The 18,437-nt window shown below is 38.6% G+C and overlaps 1 protein-coding gene and 1 long non-coding RNA gene across 3 annotated transcripts in view; one reads left to right on the top strand and one right to left on the bottom strand.

Annotated features, from left to right (window-relative positions):
- Nucleotides 1–4,651, bottom strand: part of LOC146483146 (cysteine-rich motor neuron 1 protein-like) — a 16,708-nt gene extending 12,057 nt beyond the window's left edge. The window contains exon 1 of the mRNA XM_085106445.1: nucleotides 4,563–4,651. The gene's annotated coding sequence lies outside the window, so the exon portion shown is untranslated. The remainder of the gene's footprint in view (nucleotides 1–4,562) is intronic.
- Nucleotides 1–18,325, top strand: part of LOC146483145 (uncharacterized) — a 26,482-nt gene extending 8,157 nt beyond the window's left edge. For both annotated transcript variants that reach the window (XR_014863972.1, XR_014863971.1), the window contains 2 exons: nucleotides 5,988–6,056; nucleotides 18,216–18,325. This is a non-coding gene — a long non-coding RNA (uncharacterized LOC146483145). The remainder of the gene's footprint in view (nucleotides 1–5,987; nucleotides 6,057–18,215) is intronic.
- Nucleotides 18,326–18,437: the final 112 nt, after the last annotated feature.

Raw genomic sequence — 18,437 nt, 5'->3', positions numbered from 1 at the left:
ATAATTATCTAACACAACTGAGGCTTTCAAAATCAGGACTACTAATGCCACATACGTATATCTTAGTACTAGATTATTTGATTTTCCCCTTAGCAAATGCTGAACGGATATTTAAACTACCGATGTAAACAGACAAGTATCTGTCCTCTGTTTTGAGGTGAGATGATGAATTGCGAAATTGAATGATGATTAATACACCATTTCAGGTTTTAACAAATATTTGCGCTTGCGTGTGAAACTTATTATTGTTTTCCTTTTTTTCCTATTTAGCTTTCAGTATTTAATAACTGCCCCCAAAAGCCATTAAGTTTCCCAGCGTTATCGACAGTTAAGATTGTAATTACCTGCGTCCATAGAACAAGCAATATTATAAATCAACACAACAAATGAATGCAATGTCCACAAATTTTGATTTTAAATCGGACGACGAATCTCTCTTCAGCTAAACAGTAGCAGTGTTAACCTAATTGCCAGTTTTGTTAATCGAATACAGATCAGTATAGCTACGAGTCTTATAAAACTGGGTGATACCTCTCTGAAGTTTCATTAGCTGAAGAGTTCAAATTTACAACAGTTTTCGAACTCTATTTGGCATGTACCAAGTCTTATTCAGTAAAGAAACGACAAATGTTTTTACCAAATTACAGACTAACAGTAAGGATGTTACCCTTCAAATGGAAATGTATGATTTTCCTTTAAATATGGCTCTAGTCTGTTAAGGCTAGTTACATACGAGCAAGCTTTCCTCGACAAGTTTTTTTTCAGTTTTGAATTATTCATGTGTAACACATGAGCAAGTTCAAAACTTGCTGAAATGCAAATTTTTGAACCAGAAGCCTCAAGAAAAAAGGATAAAAATTGTCAAGAATATAAAACTTGTTAATTTGTAAAGATCTAAATTTTTAACCGTTATATCAGGAAGAAAGAAACAAAAGAAAACTACACCTTATATTATGGTAGATCAAATGTCTTCCATTTCTGGAAATGGCCACAAACATTTCTGGAAGTAGAAAGAAATTTGTGGAAAGGGCCAACCATTTCTTCCAGAAATTGACGACAGCCAGTTCAAAATCAACGCGGCCAGTAAGTTTGTGTTACGGTTAACTATTTCCAGACTGCCATTTTCAGAAATAGCCAATGATCGTCATTTCCAGGAATGGTGCGTCATTTCCAGCAAAAGCAAATAGACTGCCATTTTCAGGAAGAAACAGCCATTTCCAGCAATAGCTTGCCAGTGGAAAACCATTTCCAGGAATGGCCGGCCATTCCTGGAAATGAATACCTGTTTCTACAAATGGATTGCCATTTCCAGAAATTGATGTTCATTATAAGAAATGATCGGAGACAAACCTAGCTTTTGGGTAATTGTATTTCAATCCAACCAATAGGCCATTTCCGAGTTGCTGTTGCCTCGCTATGAAAGCGAGGCTAAGTGGAAAACCTTTCATACGAACATTAGTTTTTTTGCATATGAATGAAAACTAATTTTCATAACAAAAACTTTGCACTCAGCTTCGCTTTCATAATGAGGTTCAAAGCAACTCGGACATGGTCTATTGCGTCTGGAAATCTTCCTTAGGTAGTAAGGATTTTTTAGTTCAGAGTTGTTTCTATAATTGGGCCTTTAAGTTAGCTTATGAATGTTAGTAGATGTGCAAATAATCATCAGCCAACTCGAGAGCTCTGCTACTTTGTCTGAAGTACATTGATTTGAGTATGTATTTTCTATTATATACAACCCACATTTGCTTTAACGAGAACATTGAGAAAAACACTTAAAATGTTATCTCCTGTGTTTCCGGATAATTTTCTGCTTAAAGACTGATATTTGTGTAAGCTAATGCAGACTGATCTGTTCTGATGCTTTAGCTGAAATGTAAGTTGCAGAAAGTTTTAGGAAACGGAATTTGTTGTTGGTTTTATGAAAGTGGTGGCTGACCTTTTCTGCATTTTTAAAGGGGCACTGTCATGGCGATTTTGCAGGATTTTGATCAAAAATGCTCAAACATTTGACGAAAAAACCATTTGGCTAACATGAAATTGCTCTTAGAACACCGGGAGGAAAATCGTAAGGGATTTCTTCTAGGAAGAACAAACTACAGTAAGTTTTTAGCAACAGCTATAAAATACACGAGAAGAACTTGCCAAACTGGCCAAATTTTTCAAGTTGTAATCCATTTCAATCCGAGCCATCCACAGCTAAACATAACTAAAACTAGTTTCTGTGCACTAGTAGGGTTATTGTTAACAAAACTGAAACATTATTTAAACGATTCCATCGATTGAAGTATGTTACTTGGCCACTCAAAGTAACACTTAAATAGGCAACACTGCCCTTTTAACAACATACTTTTCCTTGGAAAACGAAAGGAATTAGTTTTACAGTGTTAAGAAATTTTGAGCTGACATTTTGTTGAAGAAAACTGTAAATTTTCTTAACGACTAAATCCGAATTTCTGAGGCAATTAAGAACATCCGAACAGGTATTCACTGAAATAAACCTTTGGTTGCCTCTGATAAATAAATTATTTTGTTATATCTTATCGTTTAGCTGAACAGTGTCAGTACAATAAGTAAAAAATTAAAAAGGCATCACTTACTCACTATGTTAGTTTCGGAGAAACTAGTACCCTATTCATAATTAACAATTATTCCGCGAGCGCGCGTTGGATATGAGATGATAGGTAGCCAATGAGGCGCCAAGTGAATCAAATCAAATCAAATACCCAATGAAATCCTTGGAATTGCATTTACAATGGTCCAGGTTTTAATAGTTAACAATTATTCCACGAGCGCGCGTTGGATATGAGATGATAGATAGCCAACGAGGCGTTAAGCGCCGAGTTGGCTCATATCATCTCATATCCAACAAGCGCGAGTGGAATAATTGTTTTGTTAAAAACAATCAAGAAATATTGCTAGATCTTGCTTATTTCGCTTTGCAAGAACAACCAGCAGACAATTTAATGGTCGCTACATGATTTCTTGGGCAAGGTATAATGGCTCATATACCATGACCGCCAAGCCAATCAAATCCTTGGAGTTGCATAAAACAATGATCCAGTTTTTAAAAAAAGAAATTAATGATTTCACACCTGCGGCAATGAATTTGTATAAGTTCTGCCACGTTTCCCTCTTATCCCCCTTAATTTCTGAACTGTAAAGTTAGTTAACACCGACTGAATCGTGGTGCTAGCATAAACGTGCTAGTATACGAAACCGCTAATTTGGAACTGAACTATAAACAGTTTGTTTCGAAACAATTAAGAAGGTTTTAATAATGGCATGACTGACCGGAGGGCACCTTACTGAAACTTTCAATCAGTAACTTTTTATTAAGGGGCCTTGTAGCAGCCACGACAGCAAAGGCCACGCCAAGTGAAACCGTCACAGAACAAAAGATTCAATAAGTCGTTTGTAAGCAACAACAACGGTGTTACAAGTACGTTGTGACAGGAGTTCAGTTGATACATTTGTCATTCTCTTCAACTGACACCGGTGTGTAATGACTAAATTTAAAATTTCACTGGAGAATGTGAGCATAAGATGATGAATTTTTTTTCTCCTTTTTAACTTGAACACACCATTTTCATTTCGATTTTATTTTGGCTAATGTTAATCAAGTTGGAATAATCGCAAAGTACGGCTAGTAACTCAAATAACGGAAAAAACGTGAATTACCCACCAGCAGTTTAATAAGGTCTCTGTCAGCTAACATTTGATTTTATAAAGTTTTACCCACTTAGGCCAGAGACGACAGAATACCTCCCATTTGTCAAGATTCGGACGGTTGAAAGTTCAACGCTTATATATTGCATTACCCCTTTACCAACATGACAATGAACGGTAATAAAAAAAAATCACTTGTCGAGGCGGATGAAGGTTAAATTTTAAGCTTTGCTACGGTTGATGCTTTATCCCAAACAGGTGTAAGATTTACGCACAAACAGATCACAAACGAATTTCAAGTTCATTTCCCGCCTTAACCCACGTGTCACTCAGAGGCTCGGAAAGATAAGATAGAGGGGTAATTCGAGCTATCATGAAGCGCAATTTTCGCTCTCGCGAATCACTCGCGATTCGCGTATTCGCCTTAAAGGGGAAGTATCACGAAAATTTGCTTTCATTTCCGCAAAACCCAAAACTGTTTGACTGTCAGCAGAAACAACGAAATAATTGTCAAGTTTGTTAAAACTTATCACCCAGTGCAATAAAACGGTCGATTAGTGCCTCTGGCCAGAGACAGGGTAGGCCGGTTTGGATTGAAACTTGAAAAATATTAGGCTAATGTTTTTCAAGTTCTTACATTTTTGTTTCCAAAATGCGCCAGAACAGATCACAAGTTGTTTCTTTCAAGAATTGAGTTGATTTCGTTCCTCTCGTCATTCTAGAATTATTTGGCAACTGATTGAAGGTCTTATTTCATAATTTTTAACAAAAGATATCAAAACCCCCCATGATACTTCCCCTTTAATTCGCGGCTCGCTCCTCGCCTTTCGCGGTCACTCGATTCTTCCCACTCTCTCCTCTTTCGGGTTCTACTACAAACAAGCCATTCCTACCTTAAGTTTTGTACAGTCTTCTGTAGAAGCAGACTAAGAGCCACACTTAACACCGTATTAGCAAAAAATGATTGCAAGACGTGATGGACAGAAATCATGGCAGGTGTAATGAAATACCTCTTATTAACATGGTTACATTGGCAACCAAACTAGTATTGTTTGGTATCCCATTCATATATGACGTTAATTAATTTTGTTTTTACGTCTTTGAAAAACGCTCTCATTAGCAATTTAAAAGCAATGCCCACCCGGGAGATTGAACGAGGTGGCTTTAATATAAGCTCTCTAGATCTCTTTTATCTTTTATCCATTCTTATTGTTCATATCCTTGATACCGCTTGTCAAATTTCCCCACAAGTGCCACACTCAGCAAATAAAGGTACGTCGAAATAAAATTGTAAGCAGTGGTTGATAATTTATGTTTCCAAATGAAAACGGATAATGAAATTTCCCGAAGGAAGTACCCTTTGTTTCTGACGTATGTACTATAGTATAGGAAAGTTAAAAACGACTGTGCCCCATGCGGCAAACGAGCGAGCTAATTGTTTTCGACAAATTTTGTACGGGAAATGACTTCCTCGTGTACGCATGTGACCAAATTTTCTTTGAGGCGTTTTTTCGTGCGTCATTTGGCATTGACTTCTAGAGAGCGTAACAGCAAGCGAGCGAAGGACAAAAGCGAGAAACTCTGCAAAAGAAAGTGAAAAAAGAGGTTCTTTTTTTTTTTACAAACAAAGGGCGTTTAATTACAGCGTGTGGGTTGGTAATGTTTTCTTTTTTGTGACTTCAGGCTACAAAGAGGGGGCGGGATTGCGTAAATACTAAGAATTCTTTTCGCCGGTGACAATTGAAAATCGTGGCCGAATTTATACTGTTCCGATTCTTCACAAAGAAAAGAAATCCCTTTGAGAAACCGGCTAAATCTGGCACGCGGTTAAACGACATGAAAGCTTCAAGAAAGTCATGAATGAACAAAGGCGCTGAAAACTTACTCCAAATAAATCTTCGACAAACTTCCTTTGCCGCCGACCATCTAAACTAGCAAACTTTTGATTTGACAGATTTCTTTTGATAAATGCCCTTGCTAAGAAACTAGCGTGTCAGCTTTGAAGCAAAGACATTTTGTCATAAGAAATAATTGCAAATGTCATTTTAAAACTGTAAATGGTTTGAAACCAGGAGTCATGTCATAAGTACGTAAATTATGATCGTCTGTGTGAGTGTAGTCCCGGAAGGACTGTTTGGGGTGACATTGACTGAGGCTTTTCACAACCGGAGCGGAAGTCACCATTAGAGTTAAGTAATGATCACTTGACTCTGATGGTGACTTCCGCTCAGGATGTCCAAATGTCAGTCCCTCTCAGGACGACACACACAGATGATCATAATTTACGTACTTATGAAATTTTATTTTCTCAACTACAGGAACAAAGCTTGAAGACTGAGTCGGCAGAGGGAAGGCTTAAAGATCGCTCACCGCGCGCGCGCGAGCAAGTAAGTCCCTTAAAAATAATTTTCACGTGATCCTGTGAAAAGCATAAACAATTTTCTATGACGGAGTTCTTGAGATATTTTGTAAACGATCGTTGTAAACGACAGTTCCACGTCAAGTTTACCTTGGTGACCGCCGACACAGTTTTTGAGCACGTGATTTTGCAATGACAAGTCCCCTTGCTTAAAAACTGGCGCGACCTTTTACGTGCAAAACTTGCCAAATTTTGCCGTCCACGCAAGAAATAAAATTATAATTTTAGCCCAGTAAATCGAAAAAACTCCAGATTTCCTCAGAAGTAGTTGCTATTGAGAAAATCTACTAACTACTGGAAGTATACTTGGCTTGGAATTGGACCGAGGTTCACGCGTCTGCATGTTCATCCTTCCTCTCAAATCAAGGTGGCGTTAAGTGTTTGATTTATATGAAAGGAACCGTAAAGGCCCGTTTGCTCATGCGAATTTTTTGCATTTTTTGTTGCCCTTTTTTTAATGCAACCTTTGTCGTTCTTGGGTTGCAGTTTTATGTTACCTTTGTAAACTTTCAGAGCGACTTATCGCCGAGATATCGCATAGGTTTTAACCATGTTTGAAAGCTGTTCAGTGCAAATTTGCATTATTTATCTGAAATTACAGCTACTTTTCACGTGCAATTTGAAGTCGCAGTCTTGCGCGAGAAAAATCGCAGTAACATCAGTACGTTGCAAATTTTATTGTTAAACTGTAAATGGTTTGAACCAAGGAGTCATGTCATAATTACGTAAATTATGGTCATCTGGGTGAGTGTAGTTTTGAGAAGGAACAAACATCAGTAAACCTGCAACTTTCGAAAGCTCTATTTTCTCTGGACCGTTATAACCTGCAGCTGCATTTTTTTTTAGGGCGAGGGGCATTGTTCTGTTGTTCGTTCTTTTGTCCTCTCGATCAACCATGCAAGACGTTGCAAACGGTACAAGTCTCCCCACAAACATCACACGGCTAGACGGGGCTTTAGTCAGGCAGCGTAACAAGCGCTGAGCCACAACGATGTTGTTTTTTAGTTTTTTCAGCTTTTTTACTTCAAGCAATGCAGTTTCAATGTCGCCTATAGCAGTCTTTTAATTAACGACATTTGCTCGTTACTTAAATTTTTTGTTGGGTTTGTTTGTCGGACTAAAGCGCTTTTTTTGTGATTAAGGCTATCGATCGTAGCAGAGCCTGTGTAATCCTTCACCAGCGAAACGGACTGCTGGATAAGAGCCGCGGGGGATTGGTGCGGCGCGCCTTGCCCTTACGCACGCACAAACACACGCGATGGCCGATGTTACTGAGACCAGTGCTCACAGTGTTTTCATACAGCTTGTATTAAAAAAAACGTAGTGATTACAAGGACAAGGGAACTGAGCGTCGAATTGGACAGACACTTTTAGGTTTTCGACATATTACTAGCAAATGACGTAACATGCAATGTTCTTTATTTCCAACCCTTCTTTTTTACTTTTTACAATAACTGCCCAAATTCCCGCGCGCTGATTGGCTCGTAGCTATTGTCTATAAGAGTACAGACAATAAAAATGACGTCAGATGTAACGCACGCGCTTTCTCAACGAAAAAAATAGCCAATTCCGCTCGTACTTTTTCCATGTTATTGTAAAAAACAAATCGACGGCAGTTTTCTATGGTCTATACTCTTATAGACCATAAAATGACGCCATAAAATGTCCAAAACTTGGCAGTGAAACCACTCGTCTGCGGCTCGTGGTTCCACTTGAGTTTTGAACATTTTTTGACGTCATTTTATGGTCTATAAGAGTATAGACCATAGAAGACTGCCGTCGATTTCTTAATTAACAACTATTACTTTTTGAACAAAAATTATTCAATGTGACAGCATCAAAGTAAGAAAAAATCTCTTGTAACTAACTTCACACAACGTTACTTCAAGTGAAATGAGTTATGTAGCTCGGAGATCACAGTGCCACAATTTTATAGTGCAGGCCGGTGTTGGAATCACGTGTTTTCACTGAAAAATACAATACACTATACTAGCAGCAATCAAGCTCCTTCCATGACAAGTCCGCCTGTTAAAGATAGAAATATAGACACTAAATTTATACTTCTACCACACACAACAATTAGGTTCGAAACTGAGTATATTGTTTAGCTATTCAGCGTTCAGGAACTCCTTTCGATTCCCAGCTTCTAGACTTCCAGACTGAGTCTGTTTGTATACACGGTAATGAACATCATTTAATTTCCCTGTCAAATTGTTAATCACTGAAGGGGTGGTAAGCAATCTGAGTAACTCAGCATCATTTGGCCGAGTGACAGTTGTGTCGCAAAAGTAAGAGTAAACTACAAAACGATAGATGTCTCGTTCCTAGTTTATAGAAAGCATTCTCGATTCTCTAAAACTGAATTGGTTCACGTCACTCCTGTAAGGCTTTCAGTTACCTCTGAGAGACTTATAAAATATAAAAAACAAGGGCTTTGTTATTATTTGTTTTGGATGAAAACGTCCAAAATATGGTGTTATCGATTTTAAAAGGGGAATAATTCGAATCGAAAACATTCATGTTTCCCAAGTGCCGATAAACACAAATGGGAGAACAAAAAGTTGTTTTGGAAACACTGACAAAATGTTTCTCTTTTTGTGGTAATATAATCCCAGTTATATTAAAAAGAAACACGATATTCTATTTCCCAAGCTGATTCCCCCGAAACAAACGTGATGGGATGCTTCTCTTAAACTTTGAAAAAAGCCGCCCCTAAAATGTATCATGGCCTCCCTTAGTGGGTGTGTTTAGAATTTATCCTTAATCCGGCCAAGAAGACCCACCCCTTCCCTCTCCTTTCCCGTAAAGCCTGGCGCCCTGGTTAATGTAAAGACTTCAAAGGAGCTCATTTTAGACTAAAACACACTAAGCGCTACCAAACAACAAATTTTAAAATTTTTACACCAAACTGGTTCCAAGCGCATTCTTGTCCCGCTTATAAGAATATCTTACCTTTCCAACGTTCAACCATGAGCTTGGTCTTCATTGGTGTCGCGGAAAGGTAATGTGAAAGGTTTCTTTTCCGGACGTTTGTTCTTTTTTGGTATTTTAATCCATTCTTTATTTGTTTTCTCCTTATCTCCTGTTTCGGAAAAAGAGAATTGAGCAGACATGTTACATCACTATCTGGAGATGACAATCCTGTTCGTGACACAGTTTTATCAACGGGATATGATTTAGCTGTAGATTTGATTCTATTCCTTAAAATTATACTATTATTTCAAAAAATATGTAGTGACGAGTACCGCAACTTCATCTTCATATAAATGACTGTTGTATGCTTTCTAATTGTTAAAAAAACAAAACAAAATAAATAGATAAATAATAATAATAATAATAATAATAATAATAATAAAATAGGTTTTAATAGCTCTTTTTTCTACTTTTAACTTGTAAATATCAATTTTGCTTGGAATATTATAATAAAGAAAGATGTTGTTATTATTATTTTATAATAATAATAATAATAATAATAATAATAATAATCCATTCAACTCTGTTATTGAGGGAAATACGTGTTGTCTACTAGTACTGATACTAAAGAATCAATTTGAAAGCTCTGGCTCAGTTGCAAATATGGTGCCGCTCAGTCTAGACTGGATATTGCGTCGTAGTAAACCAAGCAAATAGCGCATCTTACAGTTTTGGGCTTAGTGACCTAGTCTTTGATGCATGGAAAGCGAAGTTGGAGTTGGCTTTGTTTTGATACAAAGGTCAGTATTTTTGATACAAAAATCATGTCGTTCTCATCCTAACTGGTTGCATTTACATTTGAAAAGCACTGACGGTTTGTTTTCAAACAAATTCAAATCCAGCCTCACTTCCACTCAAAGGCCAGGTCGCTAAGCACACAACTGTGAAATGCGTGTGGAGTGTTACTCAATTTATAAACACAGCAGTATCCGTTTGTACCCAATATATTAGAAAACCTTAATTTCCGAAGTCCGTAGACTATGGATACGAGATTAATATAAAAATTATACAGAAGAAACATAATTAATTAAATTAAAACTAAACTTACGGCAAATTTTGCAGCAACGCCCTTGAATTCGAACAGGTTTTGTGCAGTTAGTGGGGGGACAGAACAAAGCTTTTGTGTAACAAGTGGCCTTTCCTTCCGAGTAACACGTACAGACCCAGCATACATCTTTTTTGCGTTTGACCGGCTCCTCCCACGTGTCTCCAAACTTCATTCCTTGCTTGCAGTCCTTGTGCTCTAAAAAATCGTATATTTGACAATAATTAATTTATCGAGCGGAATATTCGCCTGATACTGTAATAAAGTAACATCCGATGCAATTAACAATAATACTTCTGAGCTATTAAAAGCGTGGAAGGAGTACTTACTTGAGTCTCCAGTTGAAATCCCCTTTTTTCGTAGGTGAACTGGGCTATCCTAATTGATTACAAAAACGGAAGTAATCATTCAGTTTAAACCGTGGATCTTATTAATGTTTCGTATCCGTGTATTCTAAAGTGCGTGGTAAAATTAACTAGGGTTGGGATCTGACACCGATTTCATTCATAATCTCACTCTACCCCGGCACATAACCTTATCTTAAGCAACGACGACGGCAAAGGCAATGAAAACGTCACTTGAAAATATAACTTTGCGTTACTTCTACTACTTCGCCATTATTCCAATTCAGGCCCGTAGCAGGGGGAGGGGCAGGGGAGGCTTGAGCCCCCCCAGAATTTTTGGAAGTTAAAAACAATGTGCCAAAAACTGATAATTAAAACAGATTAATGTGCACTTAATCAGTCTTGAACTCTGATGCTGCAAGTGCCTTTTCACAACCTTCAATAATTTGTTTACTACCTGTCAGTTTCTTTTTATGTACAACTGCAACGAAGGCACTCCTACCTTGTGAATGGGACATGGATCGAAATCAACCAATCTCAAACCGTGAAAGCTGTGGAAATAAACTACCGTATTTTCTCGATTAAACACCGGGTCAAAACTGCCGATTTTTAAATAAACGCCGGGTGCGTTTAATCGGGGCCCCGGCGTTTGATCGGGGTCCCAGCGTTTATTAGGGGTCAAGGTCACAAGGACCAGTTACAAGTAAATAGTAACCTCTTGAATGGCATGCACTGTTACGACATAACGAGTACGGTATGCTGTTTTGGTATTTTAATAAACGTTCAAAGGAAAAATACCGGCGCATCATAACTGGGATAGTTGCTGCACAGTGAATTAAAATATAGCAATGTATCCGTGTTCGTGTTGTATTATTGACGCACTTTCTTTCTTAATAAATCAACCTGGAAAAATGACTGAAAATCTCATTAATTAATAAACGCTGGACCTCGATTAAACGCCGGCCTCGAAAACACGCCAGGTCAAAACTGCCGAATTTTAAATAAACGCCGGGGGCGTTTAATCGAGAAAATACGTACTTGTTTTTTAAGACATCCGCTCATTGATAGCAATATAAATGCCCTCAGTTTATAACAATAATATTTAGTATTCGCACGTTGTCGAAAGTCTCAGAAATATGTCCTCTCAAGAGAAAAATGTTCCTGCAGTCGGATTCTCACTGCCCGATTCCAAATTTAAAAAGAGAAAGAAAAATTTTTCCCTCGTTTATTTACGTCCTCCTTCAAACATGAAATTAGGAAATTTCACGTGGTAGTCCGCGTAAAAAAAAAACAAAAAACAAAAAAACAAACCCCCCCCCCCCAAAAAAAAAAAACGGCAAAGAAATGTACCAAAAAGTGTGACGCAGGTGCAAAGTTATTGATTTGCTGACCAAATCTACTGCTGTTTTTTTTCATCTTCTTGTTGCATCTTCAACTCTCTAATCTGTCCGTTTTTTGGGGTGACGGACGGGGGGGGGGGGGGGGGGGGTAAGAGTAGTTTTGTTTAACCATTTTGCTTGGCCCCCCTAGTTATTTTAGCCTTGCTACGGGCCTGCAATTCATTCAACTTATACAATGTGGGTGAAGTATCCGGAAACTAAATTGATAGGAACGGTGTTCAAGTATGGAAGGGGAATGAAAAATTCACTGTCGTGCGTTCACGTTCTCCACAAAACCTTGAATGTGGTCATTTCACGTTGTTGTTTTGCTGATGACGGCAAACAAATGTACAAAAACATACAACGCACGTGCAGAGCGATTGTTTTTGCTCATTATTTAAACCTATTGTTTTGTGGCGTTCTCTTTGCTGTCACCTTCGTCGTTGCTTAAGTTCACTAATATGAGTTTTCACCGACCTGACTGAGAGCACAATTTATATGGTGGAACAAAGAAATTCCCGGTGCAATATGAAAGACATTCTTCAGTTCGTCCAAAGTGACAGGAACGATAAAGGAACGAAACCCAAATATGGCCGAACTCCGAAATGTACATGACAGAATTTTTTGTTTGATTGATCAACCCTTCATGTTGTTCTCGTATGAAAATAATAAGAAAAAAGAAATTTCTTATCAAGTTTTCTTCCCCGCGTTTGAGGCATGTAAAATATCTCACTTCCGGTTGGGATGTAATACCGCGCACGATGGGAGACTGGGGAAAGTAGGGCTGTAACGTCAGAATGCTAGTCTTATACGATTTCTCTAGTCCTCAGTTATTTTTCGCGTACAGAGGAGAAAAACTGTGTGCACGAAAATATGGATGGGATTATTGAATACTCCGAATGAAACAACTGACTAAAAAAGAAACTGCGAGGCTAAGTGTTCCTGTATTGACGTCACAGCCCTTCTATCCCCAGTCTCCTGCCTTGCGCGGCATTGTACCCAACAGGAAGTGAAATTTGACGCTCTTATACACCTCAAACGCGAGGAAGGAAAAGGGATTTTTTTTTTCGATTTGCATACGAGAACAGCATGAAGATTTGATCAAGCAAATAAAAAAATTCTGTTACAAGGAAAATGGATTTACATCATCCGAACTCATTTGATGACGCGCTGGATCATTTAACGTGTGACTAGATGCTGAACAAATCCCCGCTCCGCAATTCAGAGCCCTATCTGAATGATAATCAGTCTATTCTTACATCCCACGTAAACTGTGATCGGTAACTTTGCTGTCCAGTTCTGGCATTGCAAATCACAACGGTACTTAACTACTGCAGGCGCATATATATTTGGTAGGTTACTAACATGTTGGACTATCACATGAAATGACTTGTTCCATCAGTCTGGGGAGAAGAGGGGGCAACGGTTAATTGGAAAACTGAATTCAGATACTATACCTCATATAAAGAACGCCTCGTAGCGTCTGTGAAGACCAACAGAACTAACAAAGTCACAATGACGGATACGGTTTTCATCCTCACAAGTGTATATCGTCCAACCTGTCAAGATACAAATGACTGGAAATTACCAATCAAAGTCACGTGGAATGGAAGAAACCGACCGACTGAACCTTTTCCCTCATCAGCCCACTTTAGTCTCGCTTCGCTCACCGGCTCATAGACCAGTGATTCTGGCACTGTTGCATAATAGCATCACATAACAGCACCAAGTATCGGTAAGTATCGTTCTCGTATCGGATCGATTTGAAAACTGGTATCGTTTGACCATTATCATTCAGATCATTTAGCTTCATGTTTTTGCGACTCAAATCATTTGAAACATAGCAAGGTTTTGGCGCTCTTTTCTTTTAATCACGGTGATCTACACTTGATCCCGACATGTATCTATTTTTCTTTTTTCTCGGTTTATTGTTTTTCAATAAATGCAAAATCCAAAATCCATTGGAAAATTGAGTGGCAATATCAGTGATAGCGTTTTTTTGGCCGGGGGTTGTTACGGTTGACCGACACTATTGTTTTTTTCGTTTTGTTTCGTCTTTTTTTGTGAGAGAAAAGTTATTGTGATAACAACAAGAACAACAACAACAACACTTTATCTAGACATGGTAAACCAGAATTACACATGAATTACACATTGAATGAGTGCTTTTGCTCAGTGATGTAAGACTGTTTCGGTAAAGCGAGGAGACGTAAGGAAACGACTAAAACCGTAAATGAATGATCCATTTTGGTTTATGCTTGAAATCAGCCCCCCTCTTTTCCATTAACTGTCAGTAATAGAAGTGGCCAGAAAGCGAAGTACCTTGATTACGTTGACGCGTTCAGGCAAGTCAAGAACAGAATGGAAAACATTATGACAAGGCGCGCTACAAAAAATTTGAGAACAAAGAGACTGCTAAGAGTTGGCGGGCTTATTACGGTTGACCGACACTATTGTTTTGTTTCGTCCTGTTTTGTGAGAGATAATTTACTTTGAATGAGTGCTTTTGCTCAGTGAAGTAAGACTGTTTTCGGTAAAGGAAGGAAACGTTAGGAGACGCCTAAAACCGCAAAGGAATGATCCACTTAGGTTTATGCTTGAAAGTAGCCCCTTTTTTTCTCTAACTGTAACAGAAATGGCCAGAAAGCGAGGTAACTCAAGTGTATTAAGGCTTGACCAGCCTAATTATTATGCACATTTTTATTTGGAGGGGAAGTATTTGTCCGATCTCTGCGAAACTTGGCAAACAGTTTATTATCGGTGTCCTTATTAATTTTCCAAATTTGCTGTATCAGATTCTAGTCACGTGACCTGAAAACGACTTATAACGGTTAAAATCTTTACTCAAAAATGGGGAACAAAAAGCTACATTACATCAATCTTGTTTCTTGCTTACTCGATGAGGCCTTCTAAGGCCTTTATCATCCCGCCTTTTAATGATGTCCACATCTTAAGAGTAACGGTCAATTAAGGAAAATGGGTCACGTGACATGATAAATGTCCAAATATCTTAAAAGATAAATAACGAGTACCACCTTAAAAGGCGGAATTAGGTTGGCGCAGTTATATTAAATATTTTAATGGCAAACGTTTTCAAAATTTTGGAGTATAAATGTTCCCCATTTTCAAAAACAAGTAATGTGACGTCATCAACCAAGGAATGTCACGTGACACTTAGGAAGACTTCCGTTAGGTCAAAAAAGTCAGGCAGTTTATGGAATGAACTTTCTCTATAGTGTAAATTCTTTTCTCGACATAGAATATAGGTTCCTTAAAATCTTTGCTGGGGGTCTTTGAAGGACAAATAACCAAGCCTTAAAGTACTTGAGAACTTGACTGTGTTGACGCGTTCAGGCAAGGCAAGAACAGAATGTAATACATTATGACAAAGCACGCGACATGAATTTAAGAGTTAATAACTAACAAGAAACGTTATGAAGAGTTATTAGCCTAAAGTTTTCATCGACTTTTTTTCAAATACTGAGTGTTCATGGCTTTCACTCTTTTGTTTGTAAAGTCTCCAAGGCACTTGACCTGGTGAAGAGATAGCGAAGTTTACAATCGGTTACCTTACCCGGCTGACAGAATTAGGACTCGCGTCTCCAAACTAAGACTATATGTCCCTGTTCGCGTAAATGGAGAAAACTTTGATGAGTTTTGGAACTTCTATAGACTTCTATAGACGCAATAATTTATTTGTGTTGTTTGCTTCCAGTGTTCAGGGAACTTTATATAAAATGCATTTTAAGGTAAAAGCCGAGGAGAGAATTGAATTGTTGTCATGAACTTAACATAAATCAGAACAAATAGATTCAAAACCAACCTTAACCTTTAACCGTTTAGAAATAGTGAAAAGAAACCTGGTATTGCTTTTTCAAAAGAAATAAATCATTAATTTTCAGCGTTATAGCTTCGTTTCATGGGTCACGAGGATTGCTCTGATTTCAGTGATATGACAAACAACCACGGACGCCTAAGCGTTTATATGCAAAGTGAAATAGGTTAAAACTTTTTCCAGCGCTGTAATTTCCAAGCAATAAGCATTTTTAATCATTCTAATCGAGAGTACTCGGACAACAATTACCCAGCAGGAAACGATATTGGTTTCGGATTTTCATCAAATCTGAACAAAGATAAACAGTCAACCTGGAATGAATTGATTTGCGCCAAACACCACTGGGAAAAAAATTCATTTCCAGGACTGAAATATTTCGAAGGATAGAGCGTGAAATAGATTTCAAAGTAGTGAAACAGAACGCCTCTCTTACCTTAAAAACTGAAAGTTTTTCTATCGATGTCTCACTGTTCACTCCGGCACCAGTGTCTTAGTCGATCTTTTAGTGAAAAGCGCCCTTTATGTTGAAATGAGCCCTAACAAAAGCACTGAAAAATTACCTCATACTTGACTGACAAAGCGTTTTCATATTTCCAGTTGACTAACCGAGCGATTTATCGGTGAGGGGTAGATTATCATTCAGAGGGGGGTAGGGGGTAGGGAAGGAAGGCTGAATTTTGCTTGCAGTTTAGAACTTAAAACAGACACCCCAATCAAAGTCCACGAGCTGATGTTCGGCACGGGGGGTGGGGGGGGGGGGGGGGTTGGAGGATTTTTCTTTTTAGGTTTGAAAACAAATTCGCCCTCGGGCACTCTTTATAATAAGTAATATCTAAGCAAACAACCGTGGACGATTATCCTGCTGGTATACGTTGGATCAGTTGTAGATCTGATCGGCTTAACAAATACAAAATGATAATAGAGACCGATACAACGTAGAATTACTTTTAAAAGTGTACTATATTTCTAAATTCTCATGGTACCTGAAGAAGTAGCGGTCCCTGCTTCTATTATTACTCTTAATTAATGGTATCCTTCCGCTAAACACAATCGGTTGTTATCCATGTTTGATGCTATGGTTAATCTCTTTCCTTTGCTACCTGAGTGCTTTTTCTCAGTGATGTAAGACTGTTTTCGGTAAAGGAAGGAGACTTTAGGAGACGCCTAAAACCACAAAGGAATGATCCATTCATGCTTGAAATCAGTCCCCCATTTTTCTTTAAATGTAACAAAAATGGCATGAAGGCGAAGTAACTTGACTGCGCCGACGCCTTCAGGTTAGGAAAGAAAAGAATGTAATACATTATAAAATCGCGCGCTACATAAATATGGCGGGAGAATTAAGAAAGAGAATGCTGAGTTAATACTAAACAAGAAGCATTATGAAGAGTTAGTGGCATAAAATTTTCATCGATTTTTTTTACAATACTGAGTGAGCATAATTTTCACTCTTTTGTGTACAAAAATCTCAGAAGCACTCGATCATGGTGAAGAGATAGCGAAGTTTACAATTGGTTACCTTACCTGGCAGAATTAGAATTCGCGTCTCTAAAATAAGACAACATGTCCCTATTCACGCAAACAGAGGAAACGGTGATGGTGTTTGGAACTCAGAGCGATTTGTCGCCGAAATATCGCAAGGGGTTCGACCATCTTTGAAAGCTGTTGCATTATTTCTCAGAAATCTCACTGAAATCACAACAAGTTGACGTCGCTGCCTTCGGCGAGAAACATTGCAGTAACAATAGTACGCTGCAAATTGAATATTCTAAACCTGTAAGTGGCATGGTTTGAGCCAAGGAGTTATGTCATAGTTATGTCATCCGGGTGATTGAAGTCCTGAGAAGGAACAAACAAGCATAAGAAGTGCTGAGCCACAATTGCAACGATTGTTAATTTTTAGCTTTTCCACTTTAAGCATTGCAGTTTAGGGCGTCCTGCAACGCATGTAACGTCTTATATGATTGGTCGAGGGGACAAAAGAACGAACAACAGAACAATGTTCCCAACCCTAAACAACAATGCAGCTGCAGGTTATCAGAATCTAGTGAAAATAGAGCTTTAGAAAAGTGCAGGTCTACTGTGCAGTTTAATTGTTGCCTATATCAGTCTTTTAATTAACGACATTTATTCGTTACTTAATTTTTTGTTGGGTTTATTTGTCGAACTAAATCAATATAATTTTGTAAAATTAGGAGTACTGCTAGCCGCGCATAACATGGCACCTTTACGAGCACAGTCGACAAAAACCTACTCTTCAGCCATTCTCTCTCCCTTCCCGCTTCGTCATGTGCCCATCCCACCTCGTCAACCGCAGCCGCCAGCCGCCCGTTAACCAGCAAAAAGAACTGTTGGACGTGGATCAGGGAAGTGGCTCTCTCAACCGCACAGGCCTCTTTCGCACTCGAGCGGAGACAAATGAGAGACTGGAGAGAGTGAAATAACAGGAAGGGAGAAGAGAGAAAGGAGGTCTGGTCCTCTTTTCTCGTTCTTCCCATCGTCCCTTGCGCCCCTTTCATTTTTCTTCCCATTCCCTTTCTGTTTTATGAAGGTGCCTCTGCGGAGAAGAGAGAGGACCTGGGGGATTGCTCAGTGCGGGGCGCCTTGCCCTTGGCCACGCACAAAGACACACGATGGCCAGTTGTATTGAGGCCAGTGCTTGGAGTGCTTTCATGCATCATACGGTGATTACAAGAGCAAGGGAACTGAGCGTCCGATTGGTCAGACACTTTTAGGTTTTCGATAGATTACTAGCAAAATACATAAGATGCAA

The sequence above is a fragment of the Pavona decussata genome, unplaced genomic scaffold (genome assembly GCF_977016875.1).
Source record: "Pavona decussata unplaced genomic scaffold, jaPavDecu1.1 SCAFFOLD_40, whole genome shotgun sequence".
Taxonomy (NCBI): domain Eukaryota; kingdom Metazoa; phylum Cnidaria; class Anthozoa; order Scleractinia; family Agariciidae; genus Pavona; species Pavona decussata.
The sequence above is the reverse complement of the archived record's forward strand: the minus strand, read 5'-3'. Positions and strand labels throughout refer to the sequence as shown.